General features: G+C 41.5%; 1 protein-coding gene across 6 annotated transcripts in view; it reads left to right on the top strand.

Annotated features, from left to right (window-relative positions):
* The window catches only part of PDE10A (phosphodiesterase 10A), a 745035-nt gene that overhangs the window by 292215 nt on the left and 430024 nt on the right, over positions 1-22796 (top strand). The gene's annotated exons all lie outside the window — the stretch shown is intronic.

Raw genomic sequence — 22796 nt, 5'->3', positions numbered from 1 at the left:
CCAAGTTGTCTTTCTGAGGCAAAAAAAAAATTTAACTCCTTTACCCTTTTTCCTTCCCCCTCATCTCATTTTTTCAAACTTGAAGAGCAGCTTTGAATTCTGGTCTCTTTCAGCATTATAAGATGAAAAGCAGCTGAGCAAAACAAAATGTCTTCATTTTTCTTTGGAAACATGGATTATTTGAGTTATGTTTCATTAAATAAACAAACTGACTAGGGTTTTTCCTTGCAGTGAATCAAGTGATTGGACAAGAAAACAAATGATTTATTCATTTTTTTATGATGTTTAATCTCCTGGCCATCTTCCTCCTATCACTGCCTCCAAATTTCCACAGACTCCTGTGGCTCAGCCTTAGGAAAATAACCAGTGAGCTGGACCTTTCTCTCCTCGGGGTCTCTGCCATCGGGGGTCGGCTCACTCCAGAGGTTCCTGCAAGGACCCTGAACACGCTTATTGAGATCAAAGACGTCATCAGGTCCCTTAAAGGCTTCTGGCCACACACTGAACTCTGAGGGAAACTCCTGAGTAAGACTTACGTGGGTGGAGTAAAACTTGGCTACCTCTCTATGTTCATCATTCTTATTCCGCCAGAACTCTGCTCCGTGTTGAGTCACATGTGTTCAGTGCTCCTATCTGAAGTAATTTCTCAGCTGTCCTTGTGGTGTGGCCTCACGTGCAGTCATAGCCACTGGGACGATATTCATGGTGGGGACAAATTAGCAGCCCAGATTCCCATAGGAAGAGGCGGGGCAGGTGGGATGACAGAAGATGCCTCTGACAGGCTGTTGTTTCTCCATCGACGTAATGACCCTTTCCTTAGGAGTCGCATGGCACCCTTGGGCTTTACATTTGATTCTGGCTGTACTCACTTGCCCGTCTGCCCTTGGGCTTGCTCTCAGTCTTGTTGGTCTGGACACGCGTAGGCCGCTCGGCAAATCTCTAATTTGGGTCATATGTGAAGTGAAGAGCGTTTTCCAAAGGGAACCCTCCACGTGTTTTCCTTTGGCAGGCAGCTGTTCTTGTGTGTTCAGCTCATCGTGTGGGAGCTGCAATGATCTCGTAGGCACCCCATGACTTCGGAGCAGATGGGTCTGTCCAAGGAAGCTGGTTGCCACACCATGGGGGATTTCTGTCAGCATGCTCCTCCCTTCTTAGGAGCAAGCCTCTTGTCCAAACACTGATCTTGCCTGGAGCCTCTCAGGAGACCAGGAGCCACAAGGGGGCCGTCGTCCTAGCCCTCCTCCTCCCTTGTCCTCCTGCTCAGCCCCATGCTCACCTCATCGAGTTTCTGCAGCTATTGTTTGAATCACAGCATGGGAGTAGTCATTCACTTTCCTTACTTGCAAGACCAGTCATGCTTATTACTAATTTCAAGTAAGTCTTGAGGATCATTCTTTTCCCCGGGAAATATTTTCTTAAAAGTGTTTCCTTAGTATATTTTTCCCCAACATTGGTGTTTTCCAATTTCTATAAAATATTTCTCAGTTTGCTTATTTGCTTGCCTTGAAGAATAGAGAAATGAGGAGATTCCTATATTCTTCCTCCTTCTCTTCCTTCAGAAGCTGGGCAATGGCAGACTGAACGTTCTGATGGGATGCATTGTCATTGTTTTTCAAACCTCTGTAGCTCTGTGACTGGAAGCAGCTCTGTAGCCCCTTGGCTCCCCTTTCCCTATTTTGCATGTGCACACTGACACCATACAGTATACACTTGTCTGCCACTGAGTAGAAATGGGGCTTTTATTTCTGTTAAGATGCTATTCTCTTAGCAATGAGTATAAGCCTCTGAAGAAGGTGGACTAGGGGGATTTAACCCCAATTCAGTGGAGCTGTCCCAGGTGGACAGAATCCTGAAAGCTGTGGAACTCACTCCCAGCTTGCTCAGCTTACAGATGCTGAATGTTGAGGACAATGGCAGGGGCTGCAGAAGACAGGTCAGTTCAGCACAGTGGTCCATGGTAGTGGGACAGTGTGTCTTTATGGGACACAACCAAAGGGTGGTGAAGGAGACAGAAAGTGGTGGCAAGGGGGGGCTTTAAATCAAACACACAAATTTGTTGCTGTTAGGTGCCGTTGAGTCATTCTGATTCTAAGTACAACAGAACGAAACGCTGCCAGGTCCTGCACCATCCTCACAATCATTGCTATGTTTGAGCCCGTTGTTGGAGCCAGAGCATCAGTCCATCTTGTCAAAGGTCTTCCTCTTTCTCACTGACCCTCTACTTTACCAAGCATGATGTCCTTCTCCAGGGACTGGTCCCTCCTTATGACACGTCCAAAGTATGTAAGACACAGTCTCGCCATCCTTGCTTCCAAGGAGTACTTTGGTGATATTTCTTCCAAGACAGACTTCTTTCTTCAGACAGTCTGTGGTATGTTCAAAATTCTTTGCCAATGCCATAAACACACAAAGTAGAATAAATAAAAATGGTTGGTTTTTCTGTGAATACAGAGGTAAGGCATCTTTAAGAAGAATGAGAGTCAAGAAATGGCCATGAGCTTTGAAAGTCACCATCCAGTTCCTCGGAGTCCCTGGGTAAAGGAAATGGTTAACGTACCTGGCTGCTAACTGAAAGGTTGGAGGATTGACTCTAACCCAGATATGCCTTGGAAGAAAGGCCTAGTGACCTACTTCAGAAAAACCAGCCATTGAGGACCCCGTGGGGCATAGTTCTACTCTGAAACTCATTCGGTTGCCTTCGGTAGTTAGAGTCTACTCCATGGCAACTGGTTTAGTTTTAATTACTGGTAATATAAGTAAACATCAGTTAATTACAGCCATTTCCTAGTAAATGCAGAAACTGGAGCAAGCTTCCATTAATTACCTGTGTAAGTGTGTCTTAGAGGAATCACAAGGGCTTGGTAGACATGATGAAAGAAACTTTAAAATTATATTTGGCATGTTCAAATGACTAGATGGATCCCACAAGTGTATCAAGAAAGAATACTACTTATTTCAAGTTGATCAGGACAGAGGTCTCTAAAACAGTCTAGCTATCGACCTCTTGGTCTACCAGAATAATGGTAACAGGAGGAAGAGCTTAACTTTGGCTTTATGTTGTGTTGTTGTTAGGTGCCGTCGAGTCGGTTCCGACTCATAGCGACCCTATGCACAACAGAACGAAACACTGCCTGGTCCTGCGCCATCCCCACAACGGTTGTTATGCCTGAGCTCATTGTTGCAGCCACTGTGTCAATCCACCTCTTTGAGGGTCTTCCTCTTTTCCACTGACCCTGTACTCTGCCAAGCATTATGTCCTTCTCCAGGGACTCATCCCTCCTGACAACATGTCCAAAGTATGTAAGACGCAGTCTCGCCATCCTTGCTTCTAAGGAGCATTCTGGCCACAATTCTTCCAAGACAGATTTGTTCCTTCTTTTGGCAGTCCATGGTATATTCAATATTCTTCTCCAACACAACAATTCAAAGGCGTCAGCTCTTCTTCAGTCTTCCTTATTCATTGTCCAGCTTTCACATGCATATGATGCAATTGAAAATACCATGGTTTGGGTCAGGTGCACCTTAGTCCTCAGGGTGACTGACATCTTTGCTCTTCAACACTTTGAAGAGGTCCTTTGCAGCAGATTTGCCCAATGCAATGCGTCTTTTGATTTCTTGACTGCTGCTTCCGTGGCTGTTGATTGTGGATCCAAGTGAAATGAAATCCTTGACAACTTTTCTCCGTTTATCACGATGTTGCTCATTGGTCCAGTTGTGAGGATTTTTGTTTTCTTCATGTTGATGTGTAAACCATACTGAAGGCTGTGGTCTTTGATCTTCATTAGTAAGTGCTTCAAGTCCTCTTCACTTTCAGCAAACAAGGTTGTGTCATCTGTGTAACGCAGGTTGTTAATGAGTCTTCCTCCAATCCTGATGCCCCGTTCTTCTTCATATAGTCCAGCTTCTTGGATTATTTCTTTAGCATACAGATTAAATAGGTATGGTGAAAGGATACAACCCTGACGCACACCTTTCCGGACTTTAAACCAATCAGCATCCCCTTGTTCTATCCGAACAACTGCCTCTTGGTCCATGTAAAGGTTCCTCATGAGCACAATTAAGTGTTCTGGAATTCCCATTCTTCGCAATGTTATCCATAGTTTGTTATGATCCACACAGTCGAATACCTTTGCATAGTCAATAAAATACAGGTAAACATCCTTCTGGTATTCTCTGCTTTCAGCCAGAATCCATCTGACATCAACAGTGATATCCCTGGTTCCACATCCTCTTCTGAAACCGGCCTGAATTTCTGGCAGTTCCCTGTCGATATACTGCTGCAGCCGCTTTTGAATGATCTTCAGCAAAATTTTGCTTGTGTGTGATATTAACGATATTGTTCTATAATTTCCACATTCGGTTGGATTACCTTTCTAGGGAATAGGCATAAATATGGATCTCTTCCAGTCAGTTGGCCAGGAAGCTGGCTGCCATATTTCTTGGCATAGACGAGTGAGCACCTCCAGTGCTACTGCTGTTTGTTGAGATGTCTCAATTCATATTCCATCAATTCCTGGAGCCTTGTTTTTCGCCAGTGCCTTCAGAGCAGCTTAGACTTCTTCCTTCAGTACCATCGGTTCCTGATCATATGCCACCGCTTGAAATGGTTGAATATCCACTAATTCTTTTTGGTATAATGACTCTGTGTATTCCTTCCATCTTCTTTTTTTAAAAAATAATTTTTATTGTGCTTTAAGTGAAAGTTTACAAATCAAGTCAGTCTCTCTCACAAAAACCCATATACACCTTGCTACACACTCCCAATGAGACAGCATGCACTCTCCCTCAACTCTCTCTTTTCGTGTCCTTTTCGCCAGCTTCTAACCCCCTCCACCCTCTCATCTCCCCTCCAGGCAGGAGATGCCAACATAGTCTCAAGTGTCCACCTGATCCAAGAAGCTCACTCCTCACCAACATCCCTCTCCAACCCATTGTCCAGTCCAATCCCTGTCTGAAGAGTTGGCTTTGGGAATGGTCCCTGTCCTGGGGCAACAGAAGGTCTGGGGGCCATGACCACCGGGGCCCTTCCAGTCTCAGTCAGACCATTAAGTCTGGTCTTATGAGAATTTGGGGTCTGCATCCCACTGTTCTCCTGCTCCGTCAAGGGTTCTCTGTTGTGTTCTCTGTCAGGGAAGTCACCGGTTGTAGCGGGGCACCATCTTGTTCTTCTGGTCTCGGGATGATGTAGTCGCTGTTTCATGTGGCCCTTTCTGTCTCTTGGGCTCTTAATCACCTTGTGTCCCTGGTGTTCTTCATTCTCCTTTGATCCAGGTGGGTTGAGACCAATTGATGCATCTTAGATGGCTGCTTGCTAGCGTTTAAGACCCCAGACGCCACTCTTCAAAGTGGGATGCAGAATGTTTTCTTAATATATTTTATTATGCCAATTGACTTAGATGTCCCCTGAAACCATGGTCCCCAGACCCCTGCCCCTGCTATGCTGGCCTTCGAAGCATTCAGTTTATTCAGGAAAACTCTTTGTTTTGGTTTAGTCCAATTGTGCTCACCTCTCCTGTACTGTGTGCTGTCTTTCCCTTCACCTAAAGTAGGTCTTATCTACTATGTAATTAGTGAATACGCCTCTCCCACCCTCCCTCCCTCCCCACTCTCGTAACCAGAAAAGAATGTTTCTTCTCAGTTTAAATTATTTCTCAAGTTCTTATAATAGTGGTCTTATACAATATTTGTCCTTTGGCAACTGACTAATTTCACTCAGCATAATGCCTTCCAGGTTCCTCCATGTTAGGAAATGTTTCACAGATTCCTCACTGTTCTTTATCGATGGGTAGTATTCCATTGTGTGAATATACCATAATTTATTTGAATATACCATAATTTATTTATCCGTTCATCTGTTGATGGGCACCTTGTTTGCTTCCATGTTTTTGCTATTGTAAACAGTGCTACAATAAACATGGGTGTGCATATATCTGTTCGTGTAAAGGCTCTTATTTCTCTAGGATATATTCCAAGGGGTGGGATTGCTGGATCATATGGTAGTTCTATTTCTAGCTTTTTAAGGAAGCTCCAAATTGATTTCCAAAGTGGTTGTACCATTTGACATTCCCACCAGCAGTGTAGGAGTGTTCCAATCTCTCCACGGCCTCTCCAGCATTTATTATTTTGTGTTTTTTGGATTAATGCCAGCCTTGTTGGAGTGAGATGAAATCTCATTGTAGTTTTGATCTGCATTTCTCTAATGGCTAATGATTGTGAACATTTCCTCATATATCTGTTAGCTACCTGAATGTCTTCTTTAGTGAAGTGTCTGTTCATATCTTTTGCCCATTTTTTAATTGGGTTGTCTTTTTGCAGTTGAGTTTTTGCAATATTATGTAGATTTTAGAGATCAGGCGCTGATCAGAAATGTCATAGCTAAAAACTTTTTCCCAGTCTGTAGGTAATCTTTTTACTCTTTTGGTGAAGTCTTTGGATGAGCATAAGTGTTTGGTTTTTAGGAGCTCCCAGTTATCTAGTTTTTCTTCTATGTTGTTTATAATGTTTTCTATACTGTTTATGTCATATATTAGGGCTCCTAACGTTGTCCCTATTTTTTCTTCCATGATCTTTATCGTTTTAGATTTTATATTTAGGTCTTTGATCCATATTGAATTACTTATTGTACATGGAGTGAGGTATGGGTCTTGTTTCATTTTTTTGCAGATGGATAACCGGTTATGCCAGCACCATTTGTTAAAAAGACTGTCTTTTCCCCATCTCACTGTTTTGGAGTCTTTGTCAAATATCAGCTGCTCATATGCGGATGGATTTATGTCTGAATTCTCAATTCTGTTCCATTGATCCATGTATCTGTTGTTGTACCAGTACCAAGCTGTTTTGACTACTGTGGCGGTAAAATAGGTTCTGAAATCAGGTAAAGTAAGACCTCTTACTTTGTTCTTCTTTTTCAGTAATGCCTTATTTATCTGGGGCCTCTTTCCCTTCCATATGAAATTGGTGATTTGTTTCTCCATCTCATTAAAGAATGTCGTTGGAATTTGGATTGGAATTGCATTAAATGTATAGATTGCTTTTGGTAGAATAGACAATTTTATAATGTTAAGTCTTCCTATCCATGAGCAAGGTATGTTCTTCCACTTAAACGTAAGTCTCTTTTGGTTTCTTACAGAAGTGTACTGTAGTTTTTTTTTGTATAAGTCTTTTACATCTCTGGTAAGATTTATTCCTAAATATTTTATCTTCTTGGGGATTACTGTAAATGGCATTGATTTGGTGATTTCCTCTTCGATGTTCTTTTTGTTGGTGTAGAGGAATCCAACTGATTTTTGTATGTTTATCTTGTATCCCGATACTCTGCTGAACTCTTCTATTAGTTTCAGTAGTTTTCTTGAGGATTCCTTAGTGTTTTCTGTGTATAAGATCATGTCTTCTGCAAATAGAGATACTTTTACTTCTTTCTTACCAATCTGGATGCCCTTTATTTCTTTATCTAGCCTAATTGCTCTGGCTAGAACTTCCAGCACAATGTTGAATAAGAGTGGTCATAAAGGGCATCCTTGTCTGGTTCCCGATCTCAGTGGGAATGTTTTCAGGCTCTCTCCATTTACGGTGATGTTGGCTGTTGGCTTTGTGTAAGTGCCCTTTATTATGTTGAGAAATTTTCCTTCTATTCCTATTTTGCTGAGAGTTTTTATCATGAACGTGTGTTGAACTTTGTTAAATGCCTTTTCTGCATCAATTGATAAAATCATGTGATTCTCGTCTTTTGTTTTATTTATGTGGTGGATTACATTAATTGTTTTTGTAATGTCGAACCATCCCTGCATACCTGGTATGAATCCCACTTGTTCATGGTGAATTATTTTTTTGATATGTTGTTGAATTCTATTGGCTAGAATTTTGTCGAGGATTTTTGCATCTACATTCATGAGGGATAAACCCAGCTCATGAGGGATCTAGGTCTATAATTTTCTTTTCTTGTGGTGTCTTTACCTGGTTTTGGTATCAGGGATATGGTGGCTTCATAGAATGAATTTGGTAATATGCCATCCTTTTCTACGCTCTGAAATACCTTTAGTAGTAGTGGTGTTAACTCTTCTCTGAAAGTTTGATAGAACTCTGCAGTGAAGCCCTCCGGACCAGGGCTTTTTTTTGGTTGGGAGTTTTTTGATTACCTTTCCAATCTCTTCTTTTGTTATGGGTCTATTTAGTTGTTCTACCTCTGTTTGTGTTAGGTTAGGTAGGTAGTGTGTTTCTAAGAATTCATCCATTTCTCCTAGGTTTTCAAATTTGTTTGAGTATAGTTTTTCATAGTAATCTGATATGATTCTTTTAATTTCAGTTGGGTCTGTTGTAATATTGCCCATTTCACTTCTTATTTGGGTTATTTGCTTCCTATCCTGCTTTTCTTTTGTCAGTTTGGCCAATGGTTTATCAATTTTGTTGAGTTTTTAAAAAACCAGCTCTTGGTCTTGTTAATTCTTTCAATTGTTTTCTATTTCATTAGTTCAGCTCTAATTTTTATTATTTGTTTTCTTCTAGTGCCTGTGGGTTTCTTTTGTTGCTCTCTTTTTCTATTTTTTCAAGTTGTAGGGATAGTTCTTTGATTTTGGCCCTTTCTTCTTTATGGATGTGTGCATTTATTGACATAAATTGGCCTCTGAGCACCACTTTTGCTGTGTCCCAAAGGTTCTGATAGGAAGTGTTTTCATTCGCATTGGATTCTATGAATTTCTTTATTCCATCCTTAATGTCTTCTATAATCCAGCCTTTTTTGAGCAAGGTATTGTTCAATTTCCAAGTGTTTGATTTCATTTCCCTGCTTTTCCTGTTATTGATTTCCACTTTTATGGCCTTATGCTCAGAGAAGATGCTTTGTAATATTTCAATGTTTTGGATTCTGCTAAGGCTTGCTTTATGACTTAATATGTGGTCTCTTCTAGAGAATGTTCCATGTGCACTAGAAGAGAAAGTATACTTGGCTGCTTCTGGGTGGAGTGTTCTGTATATGCCTATGAGGTTAAGTCAGTTGATTGTGCCATTTAGATCTTCCATGTTTTTACCGAGCTTCTTTCTGGATGCCCTGTCCTTCACTGAAAGTGGTGTGTTGAACTCTCCTACTATTATTGTGGAGCTGTCTATCTCACGTTTCAGTGCTGGTAGAGTTTGTTTTGTGTATCTTGCAGCCCTGTCATTAGGTGCATAAATATTTAATATGGTTATATCTTCTTGGTATATTGTTCCTTTAATCATTATATAGTGTCCTTCCTTATCCTTTTTGATGGATTTAACTTTAAAGTCTATTTTGTCAGAAATTAATATTGCCATTCCTGCTCTTTTTGATTGCTGTTTGCTTGATATACTTTTTTGCATCCTTTGAGTTTTAGTTTGTTTGTGTCTCTAAGTGTAAGGTGTGTCTCTTGTAGGCAACATATAGATGGATCTTGTTTTTTACTCCATTCTGCCACTGTCTGTCTCTTTATTGGTGCATTTAGTCCATTTACATTCAGGGTAATTATGGATAGGTATGAATTTAGTGCTATCATATTGAAGTCCTTTTTTTTATGTTGACAGCTTCTTTTTCCCACTTGATTTTATGTGCTGAGTAGATTTTCTTTATATATTGTCCCTTCCTCATATTTTTTGTTGATTTTGTTGCTGCTGAGTCTGTATTTTTCCGTTGTACTTTATTTTGATGAGTAGGATAGTTTGTCTCCTTTGTGGTTACCTCATTATTTACCCTTATTTTTCTAAATTTATAACTAACTTTTATTTCTTTGTATCGCCATATCTTCCTCTCCGTATGGAAGGTGTATGATTACATTTCTTAGTCCCTCTTTATTATTTTAATGTTGTCTTCTTTTGTATAATAACATCGCCGTTACCCTGTGTTGGGCTTTTTAAAAAAATCTTGCTTTTTTTTTTTTAATTTCCCTGTCTGGGTTGACTTCTGCTTGCTCTGCCCAGTGTTCCAGTCTTGGGTCGATATCTGATATTATTGATTTTCTAACCAAAGAACTCCCTTTAGTATTTCTTGTAGTTTTGGTTTGGTTTTTACGAATTCCCTCAACTTGTGTTTATCTGGAAATGTCTTAATTTCACCTTTGTATTTAAGAGGCAGTTTTGATGGATATATGATTCTTGGCAGGCAATTTTTTTCCTTCAATTTTTTAAATAAGTCATCCCATTGCCTTCTTGCCTGCATGGTTTCTGCCGAGTAGTCTGAGCTTATTCTTATTGGCTCTCCCTTGTAGGTGACTTTTCCTTTATCCCTCGCTGCTCTTATAATTGTCTCCTTATCTTTGGTTTTGGCAAGCTTGATTATAATATGTCTTGGTGACTTTCTTTTAAGATCTACCTTATGTGGAGTTCAATGAGCATCTGGGATAGATATCTTCTCATCTTTCACAATATCAGGGAAGTTTTCTGCCAACAAATCCTCAACAATTCTCTGTGTATTTTCTGTTATCCCTCCCTGTTCTGGTACTCCAATCACTCGTAGGTTATTTCTCTTGATAGAGTCCCACATGAGTCTTATGGTTTCTTCATTTTTTTAAATTCTTTTATCTGATTTTTCTTCAAATATATTAGTGCCGAGTGATTTATCTTCGAATTCAGAAATTCTAGCTTCTACTTGCTCAATTCTGCTCCTCTGACTTCCTATTGAGTTATCTGATTCTATAATTTTATTGTTAATCTTCTGAATTTCTGATTGCTGTCTGTCTATGGATTTTTCCAGCTTATTAAACTTTTCATTATGTTCCTGAATAATCTTTCTGAGTTCTTCAGTTGCTTTATCTGTGCGTTCCTTAGCTTGTTCTGTGTATTGCCTCATTTCCTTCCTGATGTCTTGAAGGGTTCTGTATATTAAACTTTTGTATTCTGCCTCTGATAATTCCAGGAATGCACTTTCATCTAAAAGATCCCTGGATTCTTTGTTTTGAAAGTCTGTTGAGGTGATCGTGGCCTGTTTCTTTATGTGACTTGATATTGACTGTTGTCTCTGAGCCATCTATAAGTTATTGTATTAGTTTATGCTTGCTTACTGTGTCGTAGCTGCTAGCTTTGTTTTGTTTTGGTATATCCCTATGGGTTGCTTGAGTGAGCTAGCTTGATTATTTTCACCTTTGGAGCTCTGGTGTCCTGTCCCCAGCTGGCTAGAGCTTTTATCAGGTATATCAGTCTAGGAGTCCATTTGGTTTTCTTGTATGAATTCTGCTCAGGTTTCCAGGTAGCTGATATCAAGTCTGTGGTACAGGCTTTGTCCTACAGTCTTAGAGGGGCAGGGGTGATTGGCGTATATACCAGTATCTGATTGCAGCAGGGGGTCACGCCCTGAACAAGGCAGGGGGCTGAGAACGGACCCCCAAGTGTCTCTGAGGAAAAGGATTCTCTGTTCCCTAGAGCATGCTGGTGGGTGGGCTCTTCAGAGGGACCATGGGCACCCAAAGATTTTTTTGTAAAGACTGGGAGGTACCAGTTATCCCTGGTCCCCTGTTGCGGGTGGCTGGGTGACCCAAGTAGAGCCACCAGTCCTTAGGTCCCTGATATGAGTAGGTGAGGACCTTATTTAATAGGCAAAGCAATGTCAAACGTCAAACACCCACCTCTTCACCGCACTGCTGAAATGGTTGGAGTTTGTCAACAAGGGTCTATTCTCCCGAAACAGGCCCACACAGGTCCATGCAGAAGGGAAAGTGCTCAAGGTCCACAGATGGTTTATGCCTGGACAGGAGCCAGTGCTGTCCTGAGCTCCCCAGTTAATGGAGCTAGCAAATTATCTGTTCCTCCCAGTTGGAAATTTTTTCCTTCCCCAAGGCTCGAGGACGGCTCCAGGCACTCATCAGGGTCTATCTGAGGCCTAGGGATTCAGCCGCTGAAGCTGGGTTGGGGGTGGGGGTGGGGCGCAGTAAAATATACACAAGTACTTAGCTTTTGCGGAGAGTGGGCTATTTTCCTCAGGTTCCGGAGGTGTGAGTGGGCTGTGTTGCTGCTGCTTCTCCCTAAGGAAACTGCGGCCGAAAGCTAGGACCAGCCCGCTGCTGCTGCCGCAGCCACCATTCCAGGAATGGTGCCTGAGGCCTCCCCGCTATTCAGGTCCGGCAACTCCTCTCCGCTTCTGAACAGTCTCTTCCTTCCCTTGACCCTCAGTGCACTGTCTAAGCTTGCCTTTGATGCTCAGGGCTTGCAGCTTGTCACAAATATACTCGTTTCACTTGTTTTTTTGGGTCCTTGTTGTAAAGAGGGCTGGACGGAAGCGTCTGTCTATTCCGCCATCTTGGCTCCGCCCAACCTTCCATCTTCTTTTGATGCTTCCTGCATCATTTAATATTTTCCCTATGGAATCCTTCACTATTGCAACACGAGGCTTGAATTTTTTCTTTGGTTCTTTCAGCTTGAGAAATGCCGAGTGTGTTCTTCCCTTTTGGTTTTCCATCTCCAGCTCTTTGCACATGTCATTATAATACTTTACTTCGTCTTCTCGAGAGGCCCTTTGAAATCTTGTGTTCAGTTCTTTTACTTCATCAATTCTTCCTTTTGCTTTAGCTGCTCGATGCTCAAGAGCAAGTTTCAGAATCTCCTCGGACATCCATCTTGGTCTTTTCTTTCTTTTCTGTCTTTTCAGTGACCTCTTGCTTTCTTCATGGATGATGTCCTTGATGTCATTCCACAACTTGTCTGGTCTGCGGTCACTAGTGTTCAATGCATCAACTCTATTCTTGAGATGGTCTCTAAATTCAGGTGGGATATACTGAAGGTCATATTTTGGCTCTCGTGGACTTGCTCTGATTTTCTTCAGTTTCAGCTTGAACTTGCATATGAGCAATTGATGGTCTGTTCCACAGTTGGCCCCTGGCCTTGTTCTGACTGATGATATTGAGCTTTTCCATCGTCTCTTTCCACAGATTTAGTCAATTTGATTTCTGTGTGTTCCATCTGGCGAAGCCCATGTGTATAGTCACCGTTTATGTTGGTGAAAGAAGGTATTTGCAACGAAGAAGTCGTTGACCTTGCAAAATTCTATCATTCCATCTCTGGCATTGTTTCTGTCACCAAGGCCATATTTTCCAACTACTGATCCTTCTTCTTTGTTTCCAACTTTTGCATTCCAATCGCCAGTAATTATCAATGCATCTTGATTGCATGTTCAATTTTAGACTGTAGCAGCTGATAAAAATCTTCTATTTCTTCCTTTTTGGCCCTAGTGGTTGGTTCATAAATTTGAATAATAGTCGTATTAACTGGTCTTCCTTGTAGGGGTAAGGATATTATCTTATCACTGACAGTGTTGTACTTCAGGATAGATCTTGAAACGTTCTTTTTGACGATGAATGCAACACCATTCCTCTTCAAGTTGTCATTCCCAGCATGGTAGAGTATATGATTGTCTGATTCAAAATGGCCAATACCAGTCCATTTCAGCTCACTAATGCCTAGGATATCGATGTTTATGTGTTCCATTTCATTTTTGATGATTTCTAATTTTCCTAGATTCATACTTCGTACATTCCAGGTTCTAATTATTAATGGATGTTTGCAGCTGTTTCTTCTCATTTTGAGTCATTCCATATCAGCAAATGAAGGTCCTGGAAGCTGTACTCCATCCACTTCATTAAGGTCGACTCTACTTTGAGGAGGCAGCTTTTCCCCAGTTGTCTTTTGAGTACCTTCCAACCTGGGAGGCTCATCTTCTAGCACTGTATCAGACAATGTTCTGCTGCTATTCATAAGGTTTTCATGGGCTAATGCATTTCAGAAGTAGACTGCTGGGTCCTTCTTCCTAGTCCATCTTAGTCTGGAAGCTCAGCTGAAACCTGTCCTCCATGGGTTACCTTGCTGGTATCTGAATACCGGTGACATAGCTTCCAGCATCACAGCAATACGCAAGCCCCCACTGTACGACAAACTGACCGACACATGGGGGTTGCGTTTATATAGTCTTCTAATTATCTCACCACACATCGCATCTGTGACATTCCTTTTAGACTCAAAATGGAGCTGCGGAGAGTGGGAGAGATTTTATAATCTCATTTTGTAGATGAAAAACCTAGGCCCCTGGGAGGTTAAACTAGGTGACTTCTAATATATTTTCAAATCTAGCATCTGCAATTCTCTGCATTTAGATAAAAGTTCCAGTTTTTTGTGGTGTGTCTCCAAGACTCCCAGCATAAAACCTTCCCATTGTGAAAACCTGACTATGTATAAAAATAAAAGCAAATTATATATAGTAGTTTGGTTAATCACTTGGCTGCTAACTGAAAGGTTGGCGGTTTGAATCCACCCAGAGGCTCTATTGAAGAAAGACTTTGTGATCGGCTTCTGTAAAGATTACAGCCTAGGAAACCCTATTGGGCCGCTCCGCTGTGTCACATGGGGTCGTGATGAATCAGAATCAACTCGATGGTACTCAACAACAGCAACAGTTTAATGGCTAATATTTAATCTTGTTATCTTAATTTGGTGTGTGGCATGCTGCAAACGTTAAGTACGTAGCACACAGTAAAAACCCTGAAACCATGATTCTGTAACAGCTTACCTACCTCAGCATGCACTTCTCAGTGAGAGGAAGTGCTTCTTTTTCAGCATCTCTCACAGGGACTGCGTTATTTGGATAAAATTCAGACTGATCTTCAAGAGAAAATAAAGAAATCATCAGACCTTTGCTTCATTCCGTGTTTCTCCCCACACCTTCAAAATTGTCTTTAAAACATTCCAATAGCCAGTCTGAGGTTATTCATTAATCAGAAGCAGCATTTGTGGTGTAAACAAAGAGCGTTCAGAAGGAGATCCTTGCAAATCCTGTCCTGCTTTGCTTCTCAGAAAGGGGCAAGGCCGGGGCGGGTCGTCCCCTGCTGTTTCTGAAGCAGGAATTCCAGGAAGCCACTGGGCAGCAAAACGCGCTCCATTTTCAGCCCTTTGAGGTTCAGAATTTGCCCCGTTGAACATGGGCTTTGGAGCGTGACAGATAGGAGTTGGAATCCCAGCTTTTCTACCTCCTGGCTGTGTAATCCTGAGCAAACCCCTCTCCCCGTACCAGCAGGGGGAATTGTTGTGAAATAACACAGCAACACCACAGTGTTCCTCTAGCAAGTGTCATGTCATAAGCCACAAGGTCTTGGAGATCTTTATAAGCGTATGACAAGCACTCTCCCGAGCCTATGACAGAAGGAGAGGGAAAGCAAGGGAAGAAGGACCCAAAGCAGCAGCAGGAAATGATCTGCTTTGCCATGTAAATCTCGGGATTTCAACCACCATCCAAGTCAGAGTTTCCTAGCCTTGTCTGCAGGAACCTCCCCCGTCTCCTGGACCTCCACAGTTCAGTCGTCGTGGTGGCTTCCACCAGCTGCGTGTTCGAGTAATTAGTTGTGTATTTGTCTCATGTCCCAACTAGATTGTAAATGACCTGGAGTCCCAGGCCAGGACCTAACGCTTGTTCCAGACCCTAACTCAAACAGTGTCCCAGGCATGGGTTCCAATCGTGGTTATATTGATTTGAATGAGATTAGTATAGTTTTACAGTTGTTTCCTTTTATTTTACTTATTTTCTTTTTTGAAATAATTTATTTCATTCACTTTTGTTGTTGTTGAAAATATACACAGCAAACCATACACCAGTTCAACCATTTCCACGTGTACAATTCAGTGACATTGATTACAGCCTTCGAGCTGTGCAACGATTCTCACCCTCCATTTCTGAGTTGTTCCTCGCTCATTAACATAAACTGCTTCCTAAGCTTCCTTTCTAACCTTTTGAGTTGCTATTGTCAGTTTGATCCCATATAGATAGTTGAATGAGATTATTATTATGTTGAATTCAGACAAAAACAGAGTTCACATTGAGCTTCTGGGTGCACCAAGTATGTGTATATTTGGAACAAATTGTATAAAAGGATTCATAAGATCAATAGACCTCCGTATTGTTTTACCCGAAAGGTGTACCGTGATGCTAGCTTGATTTTTTAGAGTGCTCGGGGGAAGTAAAGACTCTAATGTTTGTATGTATTTATATGCATGTCTATACTAGAATTTGGTGGCAGTGATGATTCAGTGATAGAATTCTCACCTTCCATGCAGGAGACCCAGGTTTGATTCCCGGCCAATGCATGTCATGCTCAGCCACCACCCATTTGTCAGTGAAGACTGCGTGTTACTATGATGCTAAAGAGATTTCAGTGGAGCTTCCAGACTAAGACTAGGAAGAAAGGCCTGACAATCTACTTCTGAATATCAACCAGTGAAACCCATCTGCAACTGATCATGGGAATGGTTCAGGACCAGGGGTTGTTCCCTTCTATTGTGCATGGGGTCTCCATGATGCAGCCAAAAACATCATACCAGATTTTACAAGTACCTTATCTGGTACCAATCTGGCATGAATAAAAGTTAAAAATAGCTTTCTAGAATGTGTCTTATCATAAATGTACGGTGCTTTTGTTGTTGTTAGGTGCCATCCAGTCAGTTCTGACTCATAGCCAGCCTTTTTACAATAGAATGAAACACTGCTTGGTCCGTCCGGCAGAGCTAGGTTAAAGAGGACCACCTTCTATTTTCCAAGAAAATGTAGAATGTAGTAGAGGAAACCCACCTTGTTGGCATTATAACACAGCCCTGGACATGGGTTGCAAATAGATTTCCATAACATTTTCTAATATTAGGATGAGGTTTTTGTTGTTATTAGCCACCGTACAGCCTACTTCCAACTTATGGTGACCCCCATGTAGAACTGCTCCATAGAGTTATTTTGGCTGTAGTCTTTACAGAAGGAGCCCTGGTGGCACAGTGGTTAAGTGCTTGGCTGCTGACTGAAAGTTTAGGGGTTCAAACCCACCAGCCACTCTGTGAGAGAAAGATGTGGCAGTCTGCTTCCATAAAGATTACAGCCTTGGAAACCCTATGGGGCAGTTCTATTCTGTCCTGTCGGGTTGATATGAGTCAGAATCAACTCCACGGCAATGGTTTTTGTTTTTTGATTTTAGTTTTTCAGAAGTACCTTGCCAAGTCATCTCTTCTGCTAAACTGCGGGGTAGGTTCGAACTGCCAACTTTTAGGTTAGTAACCTATCAAAAACGGATTATACCATCCAGTCTCCTTTAGCAAGAGGTTAATCAAGTAGAATTATAGTTCTTTAACATTTGAAAACATTTTGGAAAAATACATCTTTGCTTAAATACGGAGCCCTGGCGGTGCAGTGGTTAAGAGTTCAGGCTGCTAATGGTTGGCAGTTCAAATTCACCAGATGCTTCTTGGAAACCATATGGGCAGTTCTATCCTGTCCTGTAGGGTTGCAATGAGTAGGAATTGACTCCATGGCTATGGGTTTGGTTTTTTTGGTTTGATTGAATAAATATACAAATGTGTGGTTTGGTGCTCACATAAGGAGTCGCCTTGGAATTCCTAGGTTTAGCAAACAGTGTAACACCATGCAGTGTATAATGTTAGCACTTACGATTTGTACTAAATACAACAAGACTGTAATACCTATCTTACCTTACCTGGTACTGTTTCTCAGAAGAACTTTTTAGCATCTTCAAGAATTTTGTTAAAGCCTCCCAAGACCAACCAAACCCACTACCATTTCCAAGGCTGTAATCTTTATGGAAGCAGACTGGCACATCTTTCTCCTGAGAAACAGTCAGTGGGTTTGAACCACTGACCTTTTGGTTAGCAGCTGAGTGCTTTAACCATTGCACTACTACGGCTCCTAATTAAGAAACCCAACCAAACCTACTGCCATCAAGTGGATTTCAACTCATAGCAACCCTATAGGACAGAGTAGAACTGTCCCATAGGGTTTCCAAAGAAGCCCAGGTTGCATAGTGGTTACGAGCTAAGCTGCTAACCATAAAAGGTCAGCAGTTTGAATCCACCAGCTGCTCCTTGGAAACTCTATGAGGAAGGTCTCTATCCTATAGGCTCGCTATGAGTTGGAATCGACTCGGTGGCAGTGAGTTTGGTTTCTGTTTTTTAATCTTTATGGAAGCAGACTGCCACTTCTTTCTCCTGAGGAGCAGCTGGTGGTTTGAACTGCCAAGTTTTCAGTTAGCAGCTGAGCACTTTAACCACTGTGCCACCAGGGCTCCACTACCAAAAAACAAACAAACAAACTCATTGCTGTCAAGTCAATTCCAACTCACAGCAACCCTATAGGACACAGTAGAACTGCCCCATATGGTTTTCAAGGAGCAGCTGGTGGATTCAGACTGCTGACCTTTCAGTTAGCAGCCAAGCTCTTAACCCCTGTGCCACCAGGGCTCCCTTCCAAAACCTAAAGACCAAACATGTTGCTGTTGAGTCAATTCCATCTCATAGCGACCCTATGTGACAGAATAGAACTGCCCCATGGTGATTCCAAGGAGTGGCTGGTGGATTCAAACTGCTGACCTTTTGGTTGGTGGCCAAGCTCTTAACAATTGCACCACCAGGGCTCCATTAGTTTCTCTTAATTGAAATATCAGACATTTTTTTTTTAATATGCACATATTTTCCCTTTATGCCATTTAAAAATTACAATCAATGAATTAATTGAAAGAAAGAGAACAAAAAACATATTTGATGGGTGATATTTGAACAGCCAGTGAACCCAGGTGTGAGAATTGCTCACTTATGGGTGCAAAGACACAAAGGCCTCTCCCGTGAGGATGAGCATCTTCGGGGAGGGCAGTGAATATCCTTCTTTTGTTTGCTTTTCCTATGAATGACGTGTTTACCAGGAAAAGCATCTGGACCCCATTGCTGTTCAGTTCGTTGTGGACCACGGATGGAACTGGAGCCACTTAGGATGTTCCAGTCCCTAAAGGCACTTAGACTGTGGACAGAAAGTATGAGGAATGACAAAGAAGATGTCTGGGCAGCTGAGGAAATTCCAGCCCACTGTCCTTCATCGGGAATTCTCTTGGGTCTTCATTTATACCCCAAATATCATTTACCTTGAAGTAAATACAGAGCAATACAGTTTTTGTCAAGATAAGAAGTAATGGATTAGAGATGGAATCTTTCTTTGCCAAATACCCAAATCAAATATTTTTGAAGTGTATTTTTTAAAAAACTTTTTAAACTTAGGGCTCAGGGGCGGAATCCCTGATGGCTGGTCTCCAACTTCTAACCTTTCAGTTAGCAGCTGAGCTTTTAACCATTTGTACCCCCCAGGGCCCAGTTTAAATCTTAACAGTGCTTGCACCATTTTTAATTTTGAATAGCTCAGTTTGAAATATAAAGTCCTTTGTAATCAGAAAAACCTCTATCACTATATCACTTTCTCTAACCATGGAGCCCTATTCATAAAATTTTCACTGGCCAATTATTTCAGAAGAAGACTGCCAGATCCCTCTTCCTAGTCTATCTTAGTCTGGAAACTTAGCTGAAACCTGTCCACCAAGGGAGACCCTGCTGGTATCTGAAATACCAGAGGCAAAGCATTCAGTACCATAGCAACATGCAAACCACAGCGGTATGACAAACTGACACATGGTGGTCCATGAGAGCCACAAGTACAACTTTGAGTATATCCCACCTGAATTTAGAGGCCATCTCAAAAATAGATTTGACGCATTGAACGGTAATGACCAAAGACCAGACAAGTTGTGGAATGATATCAAGGACATCACACATGAAGAAAGCAAGAGGTCATTAAAAGAGAGGAAAGAAAGAAAAGACCAAGATGGATGTCAGGGGAGATGCTAAAACTTGCTCTGGGATGTCGAGCAGCTAAAGCAAAAGGAAGAAACAATGAAGTAAAAGAACTGAACAGAAGGTTTCAAAGGTCAGCTCGAGAAGACAAAGTAAGGTACTGTAACGAAATGTGCAAATACCTGGAGTTAGAAAACCAAAAGAGAAGAACATTCTCAGCATTTCTCAGGCTGAAAGAACTGAAGAAAAAATTCAAGCCTCAAGCTGCAATAGTGAAGGATTCTGTAGGGAGAATATTAAATGATGCAGGAAGCATCAAAAGAAGATGGGAGAAATACACAGTCACTGTACCAAAAACAATTTGTCAAAATTCAATCATTTCAGGAGGTAGCACATGATCAGAAACCAATGGTACTGAAGGAAGAGGTCCAAGCTACACTGAAAAAAAAAAAAAAGGCATTGGTGAAAAACAAGGCTCTAGGAACTGGTGGAATGCCAATTGGGATGTTTCAACAAACAGATGCAGCACTGGAAGTGCTCACTTGCCTATGCCAAGAAATTTGGAAGACAGTTAACTGACCAACCGACTGAAAGAGATTCATATTTGTACCCATTCCAAAGAAAGATGATCCAACAGAATGCAGAAATTATCGAACGATATAATTAATATCACACACACACACAAGTAAAATTTTGCTGAAGATCATTCAAAAGCACTTGCATCAGTACATTGACAGGGAACTGCCACAAATTCAAGCCAGATTCAGAAGAGGATGAGGAACAAGGGATATCATTGTTGACATCAGATGGATCATGGCTGAAAGCAGAGAATACCAGAAAGGTGTTTGCCTGGGTTTTATTGACTATGCAAAGCATTTGACTATGTGGATCATAGCAAGTTATAGATTACTTTGTGAAGAATGGGAATTCCAGAACAGTTAATTATGTTCATGAGAAAACTGTACATAGATCAACAGGCACTTATTCTAAGAGAACAAAGGGATAGTGTGTGGTTTAAGGTCAAGAAATGTGTGCATCAGGGTTGTGTCCTTTCACCACACTTATTCAATCTGTATGCTGAGCAAATAATCCAAGAAACAGGGTTGGAGGAAGACTCATTAACAACCTGTGTTATGCAGATGACACTACCTGGCTTCCTGAAAGTGAAGAGGACTTGAAGCACTAATTAATGAAGATCAAAGACCACAGCCTTCTGTATGGATTACACCTCAACATAAAGAGAACAAAAATCCTCACAACGGGACCAATAAGCAACATCATGGTAAACAGGGAAAAGATTGAAATTGTCAAGGATTTCATTTTTCTTGGATCCACAATCAACACCCATGGAAGCAGCAATCAAAGAATCAAAAGACACATGGCACTGGGCAAAACTGCTGCAAAAAAAGACCTCTTTAAAATGTTGAAAACAAAGATGTCACTTTGAGAACTAAGGTGTGCCTGACCCAAACCATGGTGTTTTCAGTCACCTCATAGGCATGTGAATGCTGGACAGTGAATAAGGAAGAAGGAAGAACTGATGACTTTGGTTTATGGTGTCGAAGAAGAGTATTGGCTATACCGTGGACTGCCAGAAGAATGAACAAATCTGTCTTGGAAGAAGTACAGCTAGAATGCTCCTTAGAAGCAAGGATGGTAAGACTTCACCTATTTTGGGCATGTTATCAGGAGGGACTAGGCCCTGGAGAAGGACATCACGCTTGGTAAAGTGAAGGGTCAGCAAAAAAGGGGAAGACCCTCAAAGAGATGAACTGACACTGCAACAATGGGCTCAAGTACAGCAATGATTGTGAAGATGGCACAGGACTGGGCAGTGTTTCGTTCTGTCGTACACTGGGTCACTATGAGTCAGTACCGACTCAGTGGCACCTAATAACAAGAACAACATGGAGCCCTGGTGGTGCAGTGATTAAGAGCTCAGCTGCTAACCAAAAGTTTGGCAGTTCGTATCCACCAGCCACTCCTTGGACACATTACGGTGCAGTTCTACTCTGTCCTATAGGTTTGCTATGAGTCGGAATTGACTCGACGGCAAGAGATACGGTATGGTATGGTTAATTTTAAAAAATGCCTAGTATATTACTGTCTGTATGCCATTCTTAAGGTCCCTGGATGCACAGTTTGTGCTCAACTACTGATCTAAAGGTTGGTGGTTCAAATGCATGCCGTGGCAGCCTGAAAGAAAGGCCTGTTGATCTGCTTTCATAAAGTCGCCTTCAAGTCAGTTCCAACTCACGGCCACCCCATAAAGATTACCACCAAGAAAACCCTGTAGAGCACAGTTCTACTCTGTAACACGTGGGGTCACCATGATTCAGAATTAAATTGACGGCAGCTTTTTTTTTTAATGCCAGTATTAATTTTGAGGAGTTTTTATAAATAACGACCCAGGCATACTCTCCATGTAATTTCTCTTTGCCGTGACAAAGATTCTTACTTATTTAAAGTGACTTCCAAGTCCATGAACCTTATGAGCCTCCTCTTTGGGCACAATCAGTGACCACCTTAAACTATGAGGATGCTGGGATTGAAAGCAATCTTGCCCATGTGGCCTGACCAGAGCAAAGTGTAGCTGGACTTGTATTTGTTCTGGTTCTAGATATTAGGCTTGTATTCCTCCATTCTAAAATGGCATTCGAATTTCCTGACCCTTGGCACCATGCTATGCCTTACTTCCTAACAACAGCAGTTTGTCTGGGCCCACCAAGCCTGCATTATTCAAGGATGTTTTTTCAGGAGGTTAGGCTGATTGTTGTTAATCTCAGTCATTGCATATTTTTGTTATTCAGTTATATATATAATTGTCATTGTGCAATATATCATTCTATATACTCCACATTCAAACCTGGAGGTTAAAAATGCCTCCAGGACATTTTTATGTTTTGAGACTTGATCTTAGAAGAATTTAAGATTGGTTTTCCTTGGTCTTATTCTTTAATCGAGGAGCCCTGGTGGTGCAGTGGTTAAGTGCTCGGTTGCTGACCAAAAGGTTGGCAGTTCAAACCCACCAGCTGCTCCTCAGAAAAAAATGTGGCAGTCAGCTTCTGAAAAGATTACAGCTTTGGAAACCCTATGGGGCAGTTCTTCTCTGTCCTACAGAGTCACTATGAGTAGGAATTGACTTGACAGGGATGGGTTTTGATTGTTTAATTCTTTGTTCATCTCTCACTGTGTTAATCACATTGTGT

The sequence above is a fragment of the Elephas maximus genome, chromosome 1 (assembly GCF_024166365.1).
Source record: "Elephas maximus indicus isolate mEleMax1 chromosome 1, mEleMax1 primary haplotype, whole genome shotgun sequence".
NCBI lineage: Eukaryota > Metazoa > Chordata > Mammalia > Proboscidea > Elephantidae > Elephas > Elephas maximus.
The sequence above is the reverse complement of the archived record's forward strand: the minus strand, read 5'-3'. Positions and strand labels throughout refer to the sequence as shown.